This window comes from Plecotus auritus (assembly GCF_963455305.1).
Source record: "Plecotus auritus genome assembly, chromosome: 4".
Taxonomy (NCBI): Eukaryota; Metazoa; Chordata; class Mammalia; order Chiroptera; family Vespertilionidae; genus Plecotus; species Plecotus auritus.
The window spans coordinates 34,494,815-34,517,006 of record NC_137775.1 but is presented as its reverse complement, the minus strand read 5'-3'; the positions used below and the strand labels follow the sequence as shown (position 1 = coordinate 34,517,006).

The following is a 22,192-nucleotide window of genomic DNA, read 5'->3' as shown; positions in this document are numbered from 1 at the left end:
ACACTTTAAAAGAGTGAATTATATAGTATATGAATTATAGATCAATAAAGCTTTTTAAAACATGTGCATATAAATTTAGCACAAAACTCAGCTACAATCTGACCAGTATTTATTCACTGGGATTGTTTGCTATTTCTGAGGCCTATACTTTATTTATACATTTACAGCACTATATTGTAATTGTATTTGTTTGTATCTATCATAAGCTGTATGTCCCTAAGGACAGTGATCATATTTATTAATCATAATATCTCCATTTTCTTTTATAGAACTTTGTGAAGAATATTGCATTAAAATGTGTATTGATAAATTTTAGGCTAAATGAATGTAGTTTGCATTAGCTTTAGGGTAGACATCCTATATAATAAAAGCATAATATGCAAATCGACCGAATGGCTGAACAGTGGAATGACCATCCGGATGACCATCTGGGACAACGCTATGATACCCACTGGTGCCAGGCCAGCCAAGGCGTGTGCAATACGATTGGTCGGGGGCCTGGCCATTGTCCCATGATCGCCCCACAGAGGGAGGCCCAGGTCACCGACCGATGGGCTGCAGCGGGTGGACAGGGCCTCCCTCTGTGAGGGAAGCCCGGGTCCCTGGTGCCGGAGGGAAGCCAGTGCTGGCAACCAGGGGAAGGAAGGCCTACTCTTACATGAATTTTGTGTATCGGGCCTCTAGTTTCACATATAGTCAACTAATCCTCCTCAAGTCTCTCTTTATGTAGATTACTGTTAAGCCATGGCAATTCTCATCTTATACTTGAACAGTAATTTTTTTGGAATCAAAGTGAATAGCTTTCCATTTATTTGTTAAATTTTATCTTCTTAGATCTATCTCATCATTCTAGCCAGTTTTTCTTGGCTCTTTTCTCTATTTCTCCATCTCTTCCTGCTTTGTATTGCAAATAAATCTGAATAATTAGACTTATTATTAAAGACTGATAGATTTATTATTAAAGACTACACTTCTTTTTCTAATATGTTGATAAAAACATTGAACAGGACAGAGCTAAGGGCAAAGGCTGGCGGAACGTCAAACACTACTTGAAGACCAACTAAGTTAATGTCTCTAGCTAACTGAACTATGGTCTCGTCCAGTGGCTGGGACTTCTTTGGGAGTGCTCTTTTACCCACCTCCCAGCATCCATCAGAAAAGCTCAGACCCAAAGCCACTCTTTTATGGAACAGCCTCTGATCTTCTCAGCCAGAATATCTCTTTCCTTCTACCTTATTTATTGTAATATTTTGTTTGTAGTATTCTTGAGACATTTATCTCATACTACCTTGAATTATAATTGTTCACATGCATGTCTCACCATCTGTTCTAGAACACAAGAAACTTAGAAAGAGGAATTGTGATTTTTTGGGATGCTTTTGCTCCTTAGAATTTAAGGGTACTTAATAAGTTTTATAAAAAACATTTTCAATGCTATTAAATTACTATTAAATCTTAATAACTAACTTTAGGGGTTATATATCTATAATATAATATAATATAATATATATTTATATATATAAAATCAAAAGTAAATTGCAATAGTTCATATAAAAAACCCTGCTAGAGTAGGTATTTCTCCCCAATCTTCTTCAATTATTCATGACATAATTTGCAGGAGCATCAGAAATTGTTTAAAGTTTAGAGAATGAATCAACTTAGAGTTTTCAAACCAGTCCATACTAGCCTGAAATAGAATGTCTCCTGCACTTGCATTTTTTCTGTTTTGTTTCTGACAGCCTTGGTCCACTGCAGGTAACCACTCTGCCTTTTTATGTGGCTGTGGTGCTAACAGGTGTGTTTTTGTAGCTGTGTTCTTCCATCTTTAGGTTCTCCTCAAACCTCTTCTCTCTGTACCATGTCACAGAACCATCCTAATGAAAGGATGAACAGTAACTATGGTGCTATTCTCCCATTTCAGAGGGTAGACTTGAACCACATGGCTATAGAAAAGTGGAGCGCTTTACATTTTTGGTTTGCAATATCAAAACATATAATTTCTAAATCATAATTTGTACAGTGTGGCTGGAAAGGGATTACAATATCTTCCTTGTAATTTAAATAATTTATTCAACAAATATTTCCTGAGTGGCCACCATGTGCTGGTGACTATTCTAGATGTCAGAGATACAGCTGTGAACAAGACCAACACAGTCTCCACACTCAAGGTGCCTACCTGCTAGTGGAGGAGAGAGAGCGAAACAGTTTTATCACATAAAATATTTTTCTGACAGTTCTTAAGAAAATAAAACAACATGGTGCCCAAATTCTACGTTGCTTATTATAAATGCTAGAATCCCTAGGACCACAATGAACATTTGCAAACTAATTCACACTTCATAGATCTACCCTACATCAATGTATGCTCAATATTGTTGCCTCAACTGCCAGCTCCCACCTGAGAGCACATCTCACCCCAAACTTTCCTGCTCACTAATCCAAAATATTGTTGGGTTTATTCTCCTTCTGAGGAAGTTAGGGGTTGATCTGAGTCCTTTAAACCAGTCAGAGTAATCCTCCTCACTTTGACTGGGTTGCTTTAGACAGTCTTTGTTGCTAAGACTTGAGGTCTGAGATGAGGGTTCTGGAAAGGTTTCCTTTCACAGGGAGAAGATACGGTGTTCTCTCTGCCTCTGGAAATCAGGTGATGTCTTGGATGAGACACCTGTACCTATGATAATCACCTTGCAACCCTAAAGAAGCCAGCGCAGGTCACCTCTACATATGCCCAAGAAGGCACAGAAGACAGAAGGAAAGAAACTATGTTCTTGATGTCACAGTTGAGTCATGGAACTGTCCAACCCTGGAGGCACCCCACTTTGAGTCTTGTTATGTAAGAAAACGAATGCCTTTTCCATTCCTAGCAGCCTAAAGCATTTTAACAGATAAAAGTAGATACAAATGCACATATATAATGAGCATTGTGACTGATTGATTAAATGTATATGGAGGCATAAATTACCTCCCCACTCCATTTATGATTGTCACATTTATTTTTACCCTAGGCAAAAGCAACTGTAGAAGTAGAAAATTTCAGGATTGAAAATATAGCTGAATTTACTATAATTAAAAAATCTATTCAATAAGTAGTGGTATTACCCTCAAATAAAAGAAATGCTTACAAAGTTGTTTACTGCTTGAGATACAATAAGATATCAAATAAACCAATTCTTCTTTAAGTTCTTAATAAAAAATATCTAATGTTGTGTCCTGTCTTTCATTTTATCACTGGAATAAATAGAGAATAGTCATTGCAATCAATTGCCTGTTTGTTCCCCCAGGGAGCTCTCCCACAAGCATACATTATGTATGGAGATGAGAGGGGGAAACTGGGTTCCTTTTCATACTGGCTTTTCTTCTGAACTACAGTTTCTCCATTTGGGTCTGCTTTTAAATAAAATGAAAGCAGAAATGCTAAACCATTGCTGTCGGCAAACAGCTTTCTCTAAAAATGAAATGCCAATTGTCTTGCAAACATTTTCTGTTTCTCATTTGCCATGTTCTATTGGTCACTTTGATATAGTCAAAGTTTCTGAATATTTATAAAGATTTGTTATTTTTTGGAGAAAGACCAGTAAGGCAGTAACAATCTCATTGGATTATTACTTAGCAATTTAACCTTTACTTTTAAAGGACAAGTGGTAAGGAATTGTACTTAAGAAAAATCTAAATATATAGACTTCATCCGGTTTCTTCTGTAAATGTGGCTTCATCCATAACCTTTGATATACTGCGGCTTGGAGCATAGTTAGTAGTATCTGAGGCATGGGGTGTGGAGGCAGTAGATGGAATAGTGTTAAAAACAGCCACTCATGCATAAAATAATCACAGGTCTTCTTTCTTGCTGTGCCCACCTTTCTGTTTGTTCTGTCTGTCTTACCAACCCTTAATAGTCCACCATAATACCATAATATTTCTTCTGGTCTGTTTCCCTGGTGGCTAATCCCCAGTGGTCCTTGAGAGGACAAAGAGCATCCCTCCTCCTTCCATCTCTCTGGGAGGAAGAGGGAAGCTGTGGAGGCACCATGGATCACCTCTACATATGCCCAGCTTTTAAAAAGGACTCAGTTTCGGTATCCTCAGTATGAGTGCATATCCTATATAATAAGAGCCTAATATGCATATCGCCCCCTTAGATGGTCCTTCCAGAGGGAGTTCGACTGCTCGCTATGATGTGCGCTGACCACTAGGGGGTGGTGCGGAACATGGTGGGCATTGGTGACGCGGTGCTGGCAGTGGGCTACAGTGGAGGTGTTGCTGGCCCCCATGGGCCCCAATGAGAGTGAGACCATGGTGGGATAGTGGAGCCAGGCTAAGGTGGGTGTGAGCGGGGGCCTGATTGCCCTGCCGATCGCCCCACAGATGGTGACCAGCGGCTGGCAGGCCCTGATTGCCCAATCGGGGCTGGGCCCTCAGTTGGGACGAGGAACTAGGGGTGCGTGGTGGTGACCAACCTCCCGCGGTGCCCGGGTGGGGAGCTGTGACCTTTTGCCTGCTATCTGGGGACAGGGCTGATGGGGATGGAGGTGAGGTGGGAATGCGGGGTGTCCTCCAAGCTTGCTTTCACTGTCCCTGCTACCCTCCCCTGGGACACCAGGGCTGGTGTGCCAGGGAAGCCCCCGCACTCAGGTGCTGAGTGCCAGCAAGGAGTCCGCCCTGCACCCACACAGCCTCTTTCAGGTGAGCGGGGCCTCAGCCACCATGACCACAGGGGCTGGTCAGGCTCCCCATGGGTTTGCGCAAGGCCGGCCAGGATAGAGCGCGATGCCCTCTCGGCTTCCGTGTAGCACCACTGGGTGGCCCAGAGGTCCATGCTGCACCCCATCCTGTGGCATACAGCCGCACTCACCGTATCTCCATGTGGGGACTTGGGTGCTGTGACTCAGGCAGAGAGTGCATGCAGGCACCTGGAGGCCCAGGTGCTGCCCAGGGCCCAGAGGTCAGCTAGGACCTGCTCTTCCATGCCAGATGCTCACATTTCAATAGCCAGCCAGGACTATGGACCGCACCCATGCATGAATTTCGTGCATCAGGCCTCTAGTAATTATATATAAACTAGAGGCCCAGTGCATGAAATCATGCATGGGTAGGGTCCGTAGGCCTAGCCTGCAATCAGGGCCATCTTCCGTCCACTCACCAGTCCCCAGTCCTGCCCCGCCACTGCCCACCCCGGTTCCCCATGGTTCCCCATTTGCCTTCTGGAGATCTATTGGAGCCTATGGTCTGGCGGGGAGGGACCAAGAGGTTGGCCGTTTGGCCTTCTTGCCAGTCCCCAGTCCCGCCCTGCCACCGACATCCAACCTAGTTCCCTGTGGTCCCTGTTAACCATCCGGCAATCAGAGCCTGCAGGCTGGGGGGAGGGACCAAGAGGTCTGCCTTCCACCCACTCGCCAGTCCCCAGTCCCGCCCCACCCACCCCGGTTCCCTGTGGTTCCCCGTTGGCCATCCAGCGATGGGAGCCTGCGGGCTGGGGGCAGGGACCGAGAGGTGGTCAATGCACCTCATAGCAACTGGTCGATTGGTCGTTCTGGTCGTTCTGCCGTTATGGTTGCTGGCCTTTTATTATATAGGATAATTTCCCCCAAAAGAGGATTTACTTGAGAGGGAGCATCATTGATTCTTATTTAGAAAAAAAAAATAGTGAAATAGTTCCTATCAGTTTAGAACAAATAAAAGCATACCTGTTAACTGTCCTAACTCTTACTCTCTGACTGTAGGACATTGCCCATCGGTGTAAAATTTTTTGGAGAGCTCAGCAAAGGTGTATGTAGAAATAATGGTTTGGGGAAGCCTCTTCTACTTATTTGTTAAGGCACTTCAAACATATAAGGCTTACTATCTTTCCCTGTCTTCTATATATTCCCCAAGGCCTTGGTGCTGATAAGGTGATATTTTAGATCATGCAGGGATGGAAACTGGAGAGTTTCAAACACCAAAGCAGCATAGGTTATCAAATATGATCCTTTTAAATGCAACTGGAATGTTTTTGTGGGTCTACCAAAAGTTTTTAGTGATTATTTGATAAACCCACAAATCAACATTTTATGCAATTTATTTTTCAATGTTGTCATGCTTTATTTCACAGGGTAGGTATAGTCTATTTTTTCAAATTAAGGCATGAGATAGTTTTTGCAATGACAGTCAATCCTCATCTTATCTCATTGCATATTTTCTACCTCCTGATAACAAAAACAAAGTTTTAGTACAATTTTAGGTATCAAATTTAAGCTGTGTTATATGCGCAAACATATTTTAGGAAGTAGAGAAGCATAATCCAGTAGTTGATAGATTCTTATGGCCTCTACCCTATGGTCACTCCTTCCTCCATCAGCTGAACTCCTTTGTTTGAACTGAGCTCTTGCTTATGAGTCAAAAAGACCAGAACTGCATCTTTTCAGACAAAGGGGCCTTTTCCCAGCATAATCAGAAATGCTGATTTTTAAAATGTACACAGCAGTTTGACATGGAAAGCACTGTTCTAGGAACTTTATAAATATTAACTTGTGCAATACTAATTACAGTCCTAAGAGGGTCACTGTTATGCCCCCATGTCACAGTTGGGGAAATTGAGACAGCTAATCTCAGATGTCAGCGAAATTAGCATTCAAATCCGGTCAGCCTGGCTCCCTTAGGCTTCAAACACTGTGCTACAGCCACCTCTCCAGAGACATTTTCAATTCTTGGGCCTTCTTAGGGAGTTCTCAGGATCAGCTTGCCTAACCATGCCCAGAATACTTGTAAGTTTGAGGATGAAGATGAAAACATTTAACAAAATTTAGTGACCCTTCATCTGGGAATCAGTTTCCACGCAAAGGATTAGTATCTTCACTACTGAGGACATGAGTATGGATAAGGAAAGGAGGAACACAGGGTCAGTTAAGTAGAACTGAGACAAAATTAGAAATAGAAGTTCCCAGCCTTGTGATCTAATCATGAGAGAAGCTTTCATTCCCAGGATTTGCTTAGTAAACAAATTTAAAGAGAGGGTGAATGTCATTGAAGGGGAAGTAGGGAGGAGAAACCTGGAATGCACAACGCTTTGCCTGCAATAATCAACTCTATAAGGTAATGGAAGCAAAAATGATTTTATATATATTTAGTCAACACTTCCTGTGTGGGGATAATGTATTATCATGCATACGGTCATAATTGCAGTGCTGTGGGCATTAACGCACAAAGCAGTTTTGAGTCTTTGAAGAAGTCAGAGACCAGTGCAGCTCCAGTTGGTTCAAGATCTCGGGAGCCAGCTGAAGCAACGCAGCATCAAGAGCCCTTGGTGTCCGTTTCCTTTCCAGTTTAGGAGCCTGAATGGAGACAAGGCACACCGGGCTCTGTGCTGGCACGTTCCCTGCCTAGCGAACAGCTTGACTCACTTGCCTAGTTTCTGGTTTTTAATTTAGGCAGTTTCAGATAGTTGTGAAATAGTTTCCCGTTGCCAGGCTATTAAAGACAGTGATATTGATTGTGACTGGGAAAAAAGTCTGTGATTTATCTGCACAAATTCACTATTCCTAAGCTACCTAAGGGTCCCCTTAGCCTGGAAATCTATTTGGTATAAATCTAGGTGCTCCATGCTAATTAGAGCAATCATAGGTTGGGAGGGAAAAAAAAAGCTCAATTTGCTTTCAAATTTAAGGGGAAGGAAAATAAACCTTTATGCAGGAAAAGAGTCCTATTTTTTCAGTTTCAGTTTTTGGGTGACAAAGATATAAAGAAAAGCCGGAGAAAGGGAATAATCAAATAAAGAAGCCTAGCGGAGAGGGTGAGCGAGAGGAAGGGATAGGCATAGACAGCTGGTGGAAGCTCATAGAACAGAAAGAGATGGAGGGAAAACCTCAGTCATTGCAAAGTGTTTTAATGGATTTGAACTTCTGTTACTTCCTTCTGTTCACCACTGTTATCACTGCCCTTTGAAATTCTAATTAGCCAATTAATCACCATTCAGGGCTCCCCGCAGCTTGCCAAAGGGAAAGTTATGCTCCTGGTTGTAGCCCAAGCACCCCACGTCTAGAAGAACTCAAATAAAACCAGTTTTGGAGGTTAGTTTCCCTCCAGTAAATTCTAGGAGACCCAAACATTTTCAAAATGAAAGGTTCTTGTAAAACATTTGCCTAAAAATCGGAATTTTTATAGGTACCCTAAAATCTTTTAAAACAGAGACCTTCTTTACCAACTGAATTGCTAGTTTCCCTCTGTTCTGTTTCAAGCCTATTCACTCACTGGTATCCGCTATGCTAAAGATATATGTGCAAATGGGGGGCATAATGCATAACTAAGCAAGCAGTGTTGAAGCTTTGTCATGTTAATACCTGCCACAAAGGAAAGTAAAATTTTCTTTTTAGATTTAACCTCATAAATTGCCCCAAAGCAATTTTTTATTTCCAGCTGATTGATTTGAAGAAAATAGGCTCAGATTTATTGGGTCTGTTAATACAAAAAAAATTAAATGACCTCCTGTAGTTTTGCTGCTATTTATTGATCTCTTTCAAAGTTAGCAAGCAATTCAATCTGCAGTAAGGCGTGCTGAATAAAATGGATTGCAAATGTAAAAATGGAATGAACATTTTGAAAGCATTTTCAAATCCCAGAAAATAGCTTTAATAAACGAGAATAAATTAAGTTCACATCACTGGGGGGGAAAAAAGATGGATTTTGTTTTAAAGGTGAACTACACAGAAAGAGTGTATTGGGTGTAGAATCTATTGGCCATTTTTAAGAAGCTAGCTCATAGAATAGATTGCTGTAGCTTTGATTAGTGAAGGATCCAATATAATCTATCTTGTAACTATACTTTCAAAGACTCTGAAAAATTACTTCTAGATCATGAAGATAATTCACTCCTACTTTCCCCATCCAAACACTGAAACTACTATGACCACTACAACAACTAGTAGTAATGATAATAATAATAATGAGTTATAATAAGTACACTTGATTTCAAAATGAGAATTATTGGGTGCCTTTTCCAGAATTAGATTGAGAAGGCTAAAAAGGGCTAATTCCAATGTAACCCTGATATTTGGGGCTAGTGATCTGAATCCAAGCCAGCAAGCTCAGTGTACATTCCTGATAACCTATAATTAAGTCCCTATCCCCTTCCCAGATACTGGTCTTGCAGAACCTGTTACTGTGAACAGTGCACTGCCCCGGAGGAAGGGTTATTAACGCTGGTGCCAGGCCAGACCATCAGATATGGCCTGGAGACCCCCAACACCTGGGGGCCTTCTTGCAAGGCCTGTGAAAAGGACCGGAAGCATAATCCATGTTTGTGGGACAAAGGCCACAGGGAGGGAGATATAAAGGAAAGCCCCATGCGTGTTCCTTCACTCAGATTTGGAAGGCTGTTCCCTGAGTCCGCCGGTGTATTAAACAGTGTCCCTCCTTTTTCTTAGAAGCGTCTTTGGTTTTCTTTGGTCTTCTGCAACAAGATGAAGATCTCCATATTATCAAATCCACATGTATGTTTTAGTACATTTCCTATTTCACCATTGTTACAGTTGCCACTATTGACCACCCCTTTCTTCTTGAAACTTTGGTGTACCAGGCACCATCCTATTCTATTTCTCTACAAATGTCTGTCTTTTCCTTTGAGTTCTTTCTCCTGGTATCTTTAGACTCTTCCAGCTCTTTAATCTAAAGCTACAAAGTAAGCCTTAAGTAATGGGGTTTCCTAGGGCTCTCTCTTGGATCTTTCCTTTGCTTCCTTTTTCTCTGGGCACCCTCCTTTATATCCTTGGTGTCCACTAACTCCTGTATGTTGATTTTTCTCTCTCTCTCTTTTCCATGGCTCACTCCTCACTCATCACCACAAATTCTGTGTGATTAAAGCTGAACAGATTATCTTTCCTCCAAATATGCTTTGACCTCTGTATCCTATGATCTACCCAACTCTCAATGGTAGATCTCATCTGACATACACAACACTGGAAATGTGAGTGACTGTTTTCTCAATTCTACCACCAATATGGCACATGTCTAGAACAATCCCAGGTGCTTAGGAGGGAAGTTAATTCACTACATATGGTAGATGCCTTTGGCCATTGGAACTTTAGTCTTTCCAGGAATCCAAGTTGAGAAAGGTCGCATCAAATCTGAAACCAAACAGCCACCAGAGACAGCTCTACCTCCATTCCTCCATGAGTTGTCCTCAACCCTATTTTTCACCCTGACTGCACATTCAGGAAGTCTCCATTGCAGATTTGATGACTAAAACTCTGCTTACTAGTACTTCATAGTTTCCTGATAGGAATCCCCTTCCTTCTTTTATATGGTAAACTTTATCATGACTTAAATCCTGTCTCTAGCCTAGCCTTCTCTAGTCCCTTCTTCCACCTGCTCCAAATCTGATAATATATTTCCACTCAAATCTTCAATGGCTTCTCCTGACTTCAGATTAGAGTTTAAACTCCTTAACACAACCAAATTATTGTCACCCCTGTCTGTGTCATATTTCACACCTTCCCCCCTCCCCAAGTCCAAACTATAGTCAAAACCACGCTTCCTCCCATGTAAAATTAGGTTCCTCCTATAGCTTCTACTGTCATATTACACGCTATTGCAATCATTCATTCATTCAACAAAAATGGACAAGATGCCAACTATATGCCAGGCAGTGTTGTGTGTACCAGAGAGACACTTATGGACAAAACAGTCTTTGTTTTAATGCAATTAAATTCTTGATGGAGAAAGACAGTAAACATATAAACAAATTAAGAAACTAAAATAGAATAATGGGATAGTAAGGACTTAGAGGTACTTTTGTGAGGGAAGATGAGGTAGGACTGTCTGGGAAGAACAGTTGAACAAAGAGCAATGAAGAGAAAGAGGCCATGTGAAGATCTAGGGGAAGGTTTCTGATAGAGGGAAGAGCAGGTTCAAAGGCCCCCGAAATTGAAACAAGATGTCTGAGCGATGGAAAGAAGCCCAGGCAGGCTTGAGAAGTCACTGAAGTAGAATATGAGAGAAAGAGATCCAGGCCATTGGCTGGAGAGGTCCATGGGGACAAGGGTCTGGGTTTGGATTTTATTTTAATTGCAGTGGAGAGCCACTGGGGGAGCGGTTAGCAGAGCAAAAGGTTCTTGGGCAGCTGGTGGGAAACGGATCATAAGTAGGTCAAGAGCAGAGGCATAGTCCAGAATCAGAGTCATGGTGCCTTGAACTGGGATTTTAGCAGAGGAACTCACAGGACATGTCATATGGGGGACATAATTTAAATGTAATGCCAATAGAAAGTGCTGATGGATTGCACATGATAGGTGTTTACTTCTGTGACTTTTTGTACTGTGTAAACTCTTTGGGGGAAAGGGATTATTTCTTCACTAGTGGTCCAGTGCAAGAAATTTGTGCACATTAAAAGGGAATTAATTAGAGGAAATATTTTAATATTGCTATTTGCCCTTTCTCTATAATAGAAGTGTCAGAGATGAAAGAAAATTAGTAAAATGTATATGAAAATCTTCCACCAGTCAGAATCTGGGGCATGCCACGGGACCCAGAGTCAAGTCCCCACCCACCCGCGTGCACCTCAAAAACGTGAGAGACCCAGACCTGGCCGGCCCCACCCCTGTCAAGCCCCGCCGGGCAGGGGGTGCAGCCTCAGGTCCACTGGCCTGGCACCGGGCAGGGGGTTCAGCCTCAAGTCCCCCTGCCCAGCGCCAGGTGGGGGGCGCAGCCTCAGGTCCCCCGCCCCAGCCCAGCTCCATGCAGCTTCAGCTCCCTGCTGATTGCTCGTTATGGGAACCCTGTCTCCACTGTGGGTGCAGCCATCTCGTGTTACCGGAACCCCGCCTCCGCTGTGGGCACAGCCATCTTATGTTACGGGAACCCCACCTCCACTGTGGGCACAGCCATCTTGTGTTACAGGAACCCCACCTCCACTATGGGTGCAGCCATCTTGTAACAGCGTGATGGTTAATTTATATATTACTTCTTTATTATATAGGATATCTGCATTTTTAGTTCCCAGCATAGTGCCTGGCACCCAATCAGTCACTAAGCCTGGTTGTGAATGAAGGAAGCAAAGGGAAAATTACATTGTAGGTGGGTTGGCAGAGCAGGCTTTACAGTAAAGGTGAGAACTGACCTCTTTTGGATCCTGGGGCAGTAATACAAATGGAACCCACATACCTCATGTTTTAATATTTTATAGTCATAAGTCAAACTAACAGACCATTAAATAAAATGTCTTCTATCTATTTTAAAGTTATAAATCAAGCTAACAAACTGTTAAATAAAATATGCTCTATCCTTTTACTTTGACAAGTATAGTTTGTAATCACCGGGCTCTGGAACTTGGCAGTGGTATGGGAGAGCCAGCCCCTGGCTCCTGACATGAGGCATGCCCCATCCCTTCCCATCCCAGGTTCCCCCTTTCACATGTGTAAATAAGCCCAGCCCACTCCTCTCTCTCCCCCAGCCCTATTAGGCCATAAAAGCTGTCACTGTGTCATCAGAGCAGGGAATTCTGGGTCTCAGGAATCCAGACTGGACTACACAGCAGGACCTGAGCTCACAGTGGGCACATCCCCTTGGCTGTTCCAATTTTCATCCCAGTAGGCGGAGTAAGGCCAGAGTAAGGTCCCCAGAAGGATGGAGGCGGTGCAAAGTCCTTGGATCTAAGGCTTGTGCTGGTTGAGAGGGGAACAGGTGAGAACTGGGAGGCATAGTAGGTAATAGGGAAAGAAGAGTTGGTTTGGAGCAGGTAATTCATACTACTGAGAGGGGATCAGATCCTAGAGGGACACAAATGTGTGGGTAAGGAACTTTGATCACAGGGGCAATGGGCAGTTCTGAACTCTTAGGCAGAGGAGAAATGAATCAGACATTCGTGTGCAGGGTGAGTGAGAAAAGGGGAGAGAGAGCCAGATCTGCAGAATTACTTTCCTGAGACGTTTGGGGTATGAACTAATAAGAACTGAAAGCAGAGAGAAGATAGTTCATGTAATTTCCAAGAAGAGACAACCCATTAGATGTAGGGGGTGAGGGAGATGGAGAAACTGGGCCAGAGGGTTTTGCATGATAAAATGCGGTTGTCTGTTTTATTCCTACTGCTATGGACTGAGTGTTTGTGTCCCTTCCAAAGGGGCATAGATGTGAAGCCCTATTGTGATAGTATTTGAAGATGAGGTCTTTGGGTGGGAGGTACCTAGGTCATGATGCTAGAGCCCCTTGATGGGCTTAGTGTCCTAATAAGAAGAGGAAGAGAGCTAGCCCCCCACCTCTCTCTGTCTTGTGAGGATACAATGAAAACACAACTGCTTACAAGCCAGGATCTGCCAGCTCCTTGATCTTGGATTTCTCAGTCTCCAGAACTGTGAGAAATAAGTTTCTGTTGCTTAAGCCACCTGGGCTCTGGTATTTTTGTTATAGTAGCCAGAGCCGACTAATACACCTTACATAGAGCTCTTTTCCCTCTGGAAGTTGAGACTCTGTGTGGATGGGTCTGCTTTGAATATTGTTCCTGTGACAATGCTAAGCCTGACTTCTCATGACTTGTAAGAACCTGGGTTCCCCCTCAAGGTCTTTTGGGGGTAAGCCCCCACCCCACTTCAGCACCCCCATCTGTTGTCAGGGTGAGCACAGCAATGCAATGCTAGCGGTGAGTTCTAAGTTATGTTCATTTGGGTTGGGAGGCGGATGTTTTAGATTACAAAATTGTGGGATTCTTTTAGGAAAGGATAAACAAGTCTGTCCTCAGGCAGGCACCCCAGGTCATGGTCAGATAAGGTTAAGCATTCATCACAGGGAAGCAGAAGAGACAACAGGATGGTGTGGCTCCAAACTGCCTGGGTTTGACTCCCAGCTCTGCCTCTTACCAGCTGTGTGACCCAGAAAGTCTGGACCGGAACTTCTTCCAAAACACTGCTAGCGTGAGTGTTCTCTGTCCTCACATGGGTGCAGGACCGGGGAGGAAGCGGTCCTTCCTCTGGCCACACCAGAGGGGAAGACAAAAGCCAGGGAGCTTTTTGCTGCAAAGGTCAGATGCATTGCACTGCGGTGTGGTGCTAGAACCAACAAATTCGTATCACACTAACCAACCCCCCGGCACATAGATTTGTATCATTTGATAGAAAAGTCACAGTTTTATATTTTACATATTGGAACATTAACTACCTTTTGGCAGAGACCTCAGTCATTTTCCTTGTTAGGTTCCTTTTCGTGCGGGCTCTGACTGTGACCATCTGGGGTGGGTGATGTGCTAACTAGTTGTTTGTCACTAGATCTTTTCTCCTGTCCTCTTTCCACGGTTGCTTGGCAGCCGAGTTTGTTTTTCATTTCAATCAGCGGCACACAATTTCCAGCAGATGTTTTCAAAAGTGCTTGACTTTTAAGCAGAGTGTGCTGTGCCCTCTCAATGGGGCTGCTGCTTTCAGCCCCGAATCTGGTTTGCAAATGACGCTGCTGGTGTGCTCCTGGGCCTGGGGCCTGGGAACCGGCTTCGTGGGCTGCAAGTGCCAAGCATTCCTGACAAATTTCCTCAGGGGCTGTGAGTGCCTGGACCTGCCCTGGAAGCATCTGAGCATTTTGGACCTGCTCATGCTGTTTCCTGGGGGGACAGACTATAGAGCTGAGAGGCACATTCTTTGGTTTGGGACAACCTGTGTTTGAACCCTGGCTCCACTGCATGCTGGCTATATGACCTTGGACAATGCACTCCGTTTTCTTGTCTGTAAAATGGCGATAAGGAACAGCACCTCATAGGCCGCTGTGATGATCCAAAATGATAAGGTGAGTTAAGTATGTTGGGTCAATGACCAACACATAGTAAACAGTCTCACGGGGTAGGTTACTATTAATGTTATCATCACTGTGTTACAGACGAGGAAGCTGAGGCACAGAGAGGTTAGGTAACTTGCCCAAGGTGACACAGCCAATAAGTGGCAGAGCAATATGGCTCCAGAGTCTTCTGGGTTGCTGTTTGGTGCTAAGTGGGACTGGGTGGCTCAAAATAAGCAGCGCAGACTGTGTTTCTGGGGTAACCATTCTACAGCACAGGATTTAATTTACCTCCCTACCCAAACTCCTCTTCTGTGCTCTGGGGGATGCGCTTACTATCTTCATGATGGAGCTGAAGGAGATCAGAGAGGTCAAATGAGGTTAAATGCTGCTGAGAGAGGCTGGCCTTCAGGATTGCTACCCTAACTTCTATCCCTGCATACCGCTGGGCCCCACCCCAGACTCTTCAGAGTTGGATGGACCTGAGTGGTCACCTCGCATAAATGTCCCCAGATGCCAGGAGGCTTCTGACGGTGCATGAGCTGGGCCCACACAACTTGACTTTAGCCTGTTGTTTATGTTTTTGTCCATGCTATTATAATAACAGGATCAATGGCCACTGTAAGTAATTCAATATACTTCATGTTTTCTTTTCCTCTGGTCACAAGTCTTATGATACTAAAAAGTTTCTAAAAGGATTAAATATTAAAAACCTAATTTGCACAAGCACGAGGAAGTCCAGAAGGCCAAGTAAACAAGAAAACTGGGCACTTTTCTTTAGAATATAAAAGGAGTAGGAAAAATAAAAGCCAGAAAGTGGCAAAAGTAGATGTGGGAAGGTAACACTGCAAGATTCCTTCATGTTATCCAAATTCTGGAAAATTACTGTGCACAGCTACATATTAAAAGGCATTGCTGGTTATAGTTCTGCCAGGAAAAAAGTTTTGTTTTTGAATAAAGTATTTCCTGCTTGCTCTGCCCACTAACACCATAACACAATCTTAGGGCTATGGAGAAGTCCAGGACTGCACTGCACATTGAGTCTACCTGGTTTTACCTTTGAACCTTACTTCTAGGAACATAATGACACTAGACTATTATTTAACATCAGTAATCACACAGTCATGAAAATGTTGCTTTCTATGCTACCCGATTCAGGGAAGTTTCTTATTGTTTTACTAGAGGCCCAGGGCATGAAATTCATGCACGGGGGCGGGGGGTGTTCCTCAGCCCAGCCTGCACCCTCTCCAATCTGGGACCCCTTGAGGGATGTCCAACCGCCCGTTTAGGCCCGATCCCACTGGGGATCGGGCCTAAACGGGCGGTTGGACATCCCTCTCACAATCCAGGACTGCTGGATCCCAACCGCTTGCCTGCCTCTGCCTGATTGCCCCTAACCATTTCTGCCTGATCACCCCCTAACCACTCCCCTGCCAGTCTGATCAACGACTAACTGCTCCCCGGCTGGCCCGATTGCCCCTAACTGCCCTCCCCTGATGGCCTGGTCACCCCTAACTGCCCTCCCCCTGCCAGTCTGGTTGCCCCTAACTGTCCTCCTCTGCAGGCCTGCCCCCCCCAACTGCCCTCTCCTGCTGGCCTGGTCTCCTCCAACTGCCCTCCTCTGCTGGTCCAGTCACCCCTAACTTCCCTCCCTGCTTGCCTGATCGCCCACAACTGCCCTCCCCTGCAGGTCTGGCTCCCCCCAACTGCCCTTCCCTGCAGGCCTGGTCCCCCCACAACTGCCCTCCCCTGCTGGCCTGGTCTCCCCCAACTGTCCTCCTCTGCTGGCCTGGTCACCCCTAACTGCCCTCCCTGCTGGCCTGAGCCTACAACTGCCCTCCCCTGCAGGCCTGGTCCCCTCCAACTGCCCTCCCTTGCAGGCCTGTTCCCCCGCAACTGCCCTCCCCTTCATGCCTATTCCCCCCAACTGCCCTCTCCTGCTGGCCTGGTCTCCTCCAACTGCCCTCCTCTGCTGGCCCAGTCACCCCTAACTGCCCTCCCTGCTTGCCTGATCACCCACAACTGCCCTCCCCTGCAGGCCTGGTCCCCTCCAACTCCCCCCCCACACACACACACACAGGCCTGGGTCCCCTCCCAACTGCCCTCCCTTGCTGGCCTGGTCTCTCCCAACTGTCCTCCTCTGCTGGCCTAGTCACCCCTAACTGTCCACAAATGCCCTCCCCTGCAGGCCATCTTGGTGCAGCCATCTTTGACCACATGGGGGCGGCCATCTTGTGTCTTGGAGTGACGGTCAATTTGCACATTACTCTTTTATTAGATAGGATTATTATTTTTAATCCTCACCTGAGGATATTTTCCCATTGATTCTCAGAGAGAATGGAAGGGAGGGAGGAGGGGTTTGAGGGAGAGAGAGAGAAACATTGAAGTGAAAGAGACACATTGATTGATTGCCTCCTGCATACACTCTGACTTGGGCCAGAGATCAAACCTGCAACTGAGGTATGTGCCCTTGACAGGGAGTTGAACCCATGACTGATGTTCCATGGGCTGATGCTTTAACCACTGAGCAAAACTGACTAGGGACATTTTCTTATTTTTAAAAGTTTTAATCTATTGCAAGTTTCCTCATTAATGGCCACGAAGAAAGACAGTCTCTCTCCTCCCCAGAACACACATCTGATAGTGAGAACCCACAGATTAGCTTTGCCCAGACAGGTTCTGGAGGGTCTATGTACCATTATTTAAACACTAGAGGCCAGGTGCATGAAATTTGTGCAGGAGAGGGGGTCCCTCAGCCAAGCCTGGACCCTCTCCAATCTGAGACCCCTTGTGGGATGTCTGACTGCCTGCAGGATCGGGCCTAAACCGGCAGTCAGACATCCCTCTCACAATCTGGGACCGTTGGCTCCTAACTGCTCACCTGCCTGCCAGCCTGATCACCCCTATCTGCCCTCCACAGCTGGCCTGATTGCCCCTAACTTCCCTCCCCTGCTGGCCTGATCGCCCCTAACTGCCCTGCCCTGCCAACCTGATTGCCCCTAACCACCTCGGCCTCACCCCCGCCACTGTGGCTTTGTCTGGAAGAACATCTGGAAGATGTCTGGTCTAATTAACATATTACCCTTTTATTAGTATAAATAGTAAATCTTATAAGCTCTTCCTCTTTCAGAACCTCCACCTCCATGTGACACACATTTTAAAATGTTATTAATTTCTCAAGAATCTAAGATCTGCTACTTTTGGCAGGACCAGGAAATCTATCGACCGAGTTTCCTACTGATTTCCAAATGGGGTTATTTTCTTCCAGACATTTATTGGGCTTCAGTTGGAATAAGACAGGTGGTTTTAGGCTCTAAGCTATTCAAGGCTGAAGGAAAAATAAGGCTAGGCCAGCTTTATTTCCCACAGAGAGCTTGTCCCAGCGCTGGCAGAACCTTCGGGGGCTGCAGTCCAACTCTGCAGAGCCAGGTGGCAGGTGATCCCCACGCTGATCCCAGATGAGCCTGGCATCTCTGGGTTCCTGAGACCAGGGCTGACCGAGGCAGGCACACCTGACTCCCTGGAATGTTCTGGTCTGGAACGGGTCTGAGTAATTTCACTACGATGACCACAGGGCCAGGGCAGAGAGGGACAAGGCACCAGGGTGCAAGCAGGCAGAACGACTCATTATTCTCTTTATCTCAGACACTCAGCTCAGCTCAGTAGAAACACATGGAGTCCCTATTAGGCTGCCATACAGTTTGCATAATACAGTTTGTATTTGTCATGGAGTCTTACAATCTCCCTCTTGTGCAAAGCACTATGGTAATATGAGATTCACTTCCCCTGCCTCATCCATGCTTAATTCTCTGATATCCCAGAGCTGGGAGAAATACCAAATATATATCTTGGCACATCCTGGAACTCAGTTTTATTTAAGCCCAAATAAAATAATGCCAGAGAGGGTTCTGGTGGGAGATCAGAGCTGGGAAATCATTGTTATCCTGACAGATAATATTAATGATAGCTATCATGGATTGAACTAGACCTCATGCTAAGTGCTTTGCATGCACTATCTCAATTAATCCTAAAAAAAAAAAACCCTCCATGGACTAATACCATTTTTAATGCCCATTTCTAGACAGTGAGGCATAGAGAGATGAAGTAACTTGTCAACAGTCATTAGCTGATAAGGGATGGATTCAAGATCCAAACCCAGGTTGGATTAACTCAAGTCTAAGAGCTTATCTAATGTTGCTAAACCACATTTGTCATTTAATCTTCTTTATTAACATGTGGGAAATGAGGGGCATATAAATATTTTAGTCATCTGAACATGCCTATTTTAAAACTTCCCCATCAAAACGCATGAAGCATCAGTTTCTATCAAATACCAAATGCACAAATCAGAAATACAGCTCGGCCAAGTGTCATGAGCCACGGATACTCTCATCAGGGAAAAACCAGCCCAAATATGTTACACTTGGTGTGGAGTGACAGAACTGTCATAAAGGTAATCATGTAAAAAACAAAATCTGCCATTATCAACTTTCTGAATTTCTGAGAAGGAGTTGTTGTCTGCACTGGCTAATGATGAGCACACTTCTTCTATTCATCATTTCCAGTTTTATACTCGTGGGAGTAGGTTATCATAACTATCAAACCAGAGACACAAAAGACTAGGAAACATTTCGTTTCAGAAAATAATGGTTTAGAATCCCAGTAAATCAAAAGAGCAAGGGGAAAAAGTACAGTTACAATGCCAACTGGAGCTGCTTTATAGTTGGGCCTAGGCAGCGGATTGAAGTGTTAGTATTGCAGAAGATGAAAAGGAAACTGCCTAGGAGCACCAAAGTCTCCAAGCACATACAGACAGAAGATAATTACAAGATCCTGGAACTGAACGTGACCTCTAATGAAATCCCTGCTTTCAGGACTGAACATTTGGTTGATTATAAGAGCAGAGGGGTCAACTGAACTGTAAAGGTTTAATAATACCTGTATGGGTAATTTTCTTGAGAAGCCAGAAGAATTACCTTTGCCCCTGCCCCCTGCCCAGTCTTTCCTCCCAACACCCTAACACACACACACACACACACACACACACACACACACACACACCTGGTGAGAGAATTCTAGTCTTCTATAGCAATTACATCTCGACTTAATCATTGACTTATATTAATTGAAATAACCTTCACTCTTTACAGTTGAACCCTGCTATTAATTTTGTCATGGAAAATTTACTAATTCCCTAAAAATTGAGAATGAAGGTTCTTAATCTGGGGTTCATGGATAGGCCCCTGGGCCCCAAAATAGGATGAGGATTTACTCTGTGGAGTTGTATGTGCAATATCCTGTGGAGAAAAACAGCTTTCATCAGATTCTCAAAGGAATCTGATCCCTTAAAGGTTCGAAGCTACTGTCCTAGAGGTCCTCTGCTGTTGCTTAAAGGCATTAGATTAGAAAGGAATCCTATTTCATTCTAACTCAACACTGCCTACAACTTCACGTGGACAGGAGGCTCTAGCCAGCAGTTGCTTCTTCATCTTTTTTTAAATAAAAACTAAAACAACTATGGGAGATGTCAGTGTCAGGGGCAAGTTTTACCAGGAGAAGCTGACATGTCCCTGAGTCCCCTCCCTGGGAGCCACAGCTGGCTACTCCACAGTCCCCATCAGCACAGCGAGTGGCACAATGCGCACAGGGCCTGGTTTAGATGTGTGGGCTGTGACCTTGGCCAAATAAATGCTTCCCTATCCATTTTGTTAAGTCTATAAAGTGAGGAAAATAATACTTGCTTTTCAAGACTTTTAAATGAGATAATACAGAAATAAGGGTCCCTTGGGAACAGATGTGTTTTGAAATTCAGGCTTCTTTTTGTTAGAAATGTAAGATATTCCTATCCTCTGTATGACTTAATGCCACTAGCATCACTCATAATTAAATATATGGATATTTCTATAGCAAAACTATAAATATTCATATTAAGAGGCATGAATCAAGATTATATAGACAATATTATATCAATTTAGTATACGTTTTGCTGCCAAAATTTTTCAGTTTTCAGAGTGTCATGAATTTGGGCATTGAGAATAAGTAATTGTGGACCTGTCTTTTCTTAACAACCACTGGTTGAATCCTAGTATCTTCAGTTTCCAAGGTCATAATTCATATATATATGTTGATTTCAGAGAGGAAGGGAGAAGGAGAGAGTGATAGAAACATCAGTAATGGGGAGAATCACTGATCGGCCACCTTCTGCATGCCCCTCTACCGGGAATGAGCCCACAAAACGGGCATGTGCCCCAACCAGAATCGAACTGTGACATCGTGGTTCATAGGTTGACACTCAACCACTGAGCCACACCAGCTGGGCTCGAGTCCTAATCTTATGTCATTGTTGAGTCACCAGCCTTGGCTCACCCCTATATACGCTCATGGCCTCAGCGCTGGCGCCATGCAGAACCTGCTCCACGGTCCATTTCTCTTACCTTCGCGCTCATAGGAACCGCGTTCTGCTGAACCCAGGGGCTGCTCTCTGCTACCAATGCGCTCGGAGGAAGCCGCCTCTCCTCTGGGCTTTGCCTTCAACTCACTGGCGTCCCCAGGAATCTCTCGAGCCACAGCGCCACTCTTGCAAGGGCGGTGGGCTGCCAGTCTCATATATTCTCGAGGCGCGATCAAAATCCCTCCTAGCGACGCTGGTTGGTCCATTGGTCAGAAGAGCTCTCTTCCTCTGGAGAGGAGCGGGGACATTCCTCAGCCGCACTCAGGTCTGCCCGAGAGCTGCTTCCAGACTGCTTGAGAAGGAATGACGTGAGGCAGACCCTCTGGGGGTGGGGCGACTCTCCCGGCCTCTCTTCCCCCTCCAGAGTGTCCTGACAGAAGCCATGTGGGCTCCAATACAGCCGAACTCCCAGCAGCGTCAGCTGTCAATAGCAGGTGGCACCTGCTGAAGGCCACTGCCCAATACCATATGAAAATGGGCGTCACGCTGCCTGGTATTAGTGGAGTGCAAGGAGTCTGATCACACACCCGGTGGTTTGATTCCTCGTGCTTTCACAAACTGTGTGGCCTCAGGTGAGTTGCTTTCAATTCTCTGGGCCTCGGCTATAAAATGGAGATAATATCACCTATTGACTAGGGCTATGATTAGGGGTTTGTGAAGTTATCTGTAAAATGCCCCAATAAACATACTGTCCCCTGCTTCGTGCCCTTGCATTGGCTTTCCCTTGCTAGTCAGGGAGACCCCTGAAGGGCAGGACCATGCCTTCCCTTTGTTCTTATTCTTAGCACAGGGTTTATAATCCATGGTGGGTATGTAATAAACGATTGAATAAATGGGTGAATGAATGCATTGATTTTGCAGTTGGTACCACACTTTTAGTTCCTTCTAAATATGTCACCTGCAATTTGATAAGAGGCCACTAGGGTGCAGATGCCTGAGCCAGAGCTTCATGGTCCAAATAACCACATCTCCTGATGTGGCTATCAGAGTTAGACCGCGCAGGCGCTTCCCCTCAACAAGAATGTC

At 44.8% G+C, this 22,192-nt stretch overlaps 1 pseudogene across 1 annotated transcript in view; it reads right to left on the bottom strand.

Moving 5' to 3' along the window:
* Positions 1–21,372, bottom strand: part of LOC308246010 (large ribosomal subunit protein uL22-like) — a 118,071-nt pseudogene extending 96,699 nt beyond the window's left edge. Inside the window, exon 1 of the transcript in view lies at positions 21,150–21,372. The product of the transcript in view is annotated as a large ribosomal subunit protein uL22-like (transcript). The remainder of the gene's footprint in view (positions 1–21,149) is intronic.
* Positions 21,373–22,192: the final 820 nt, after the last annotated feature.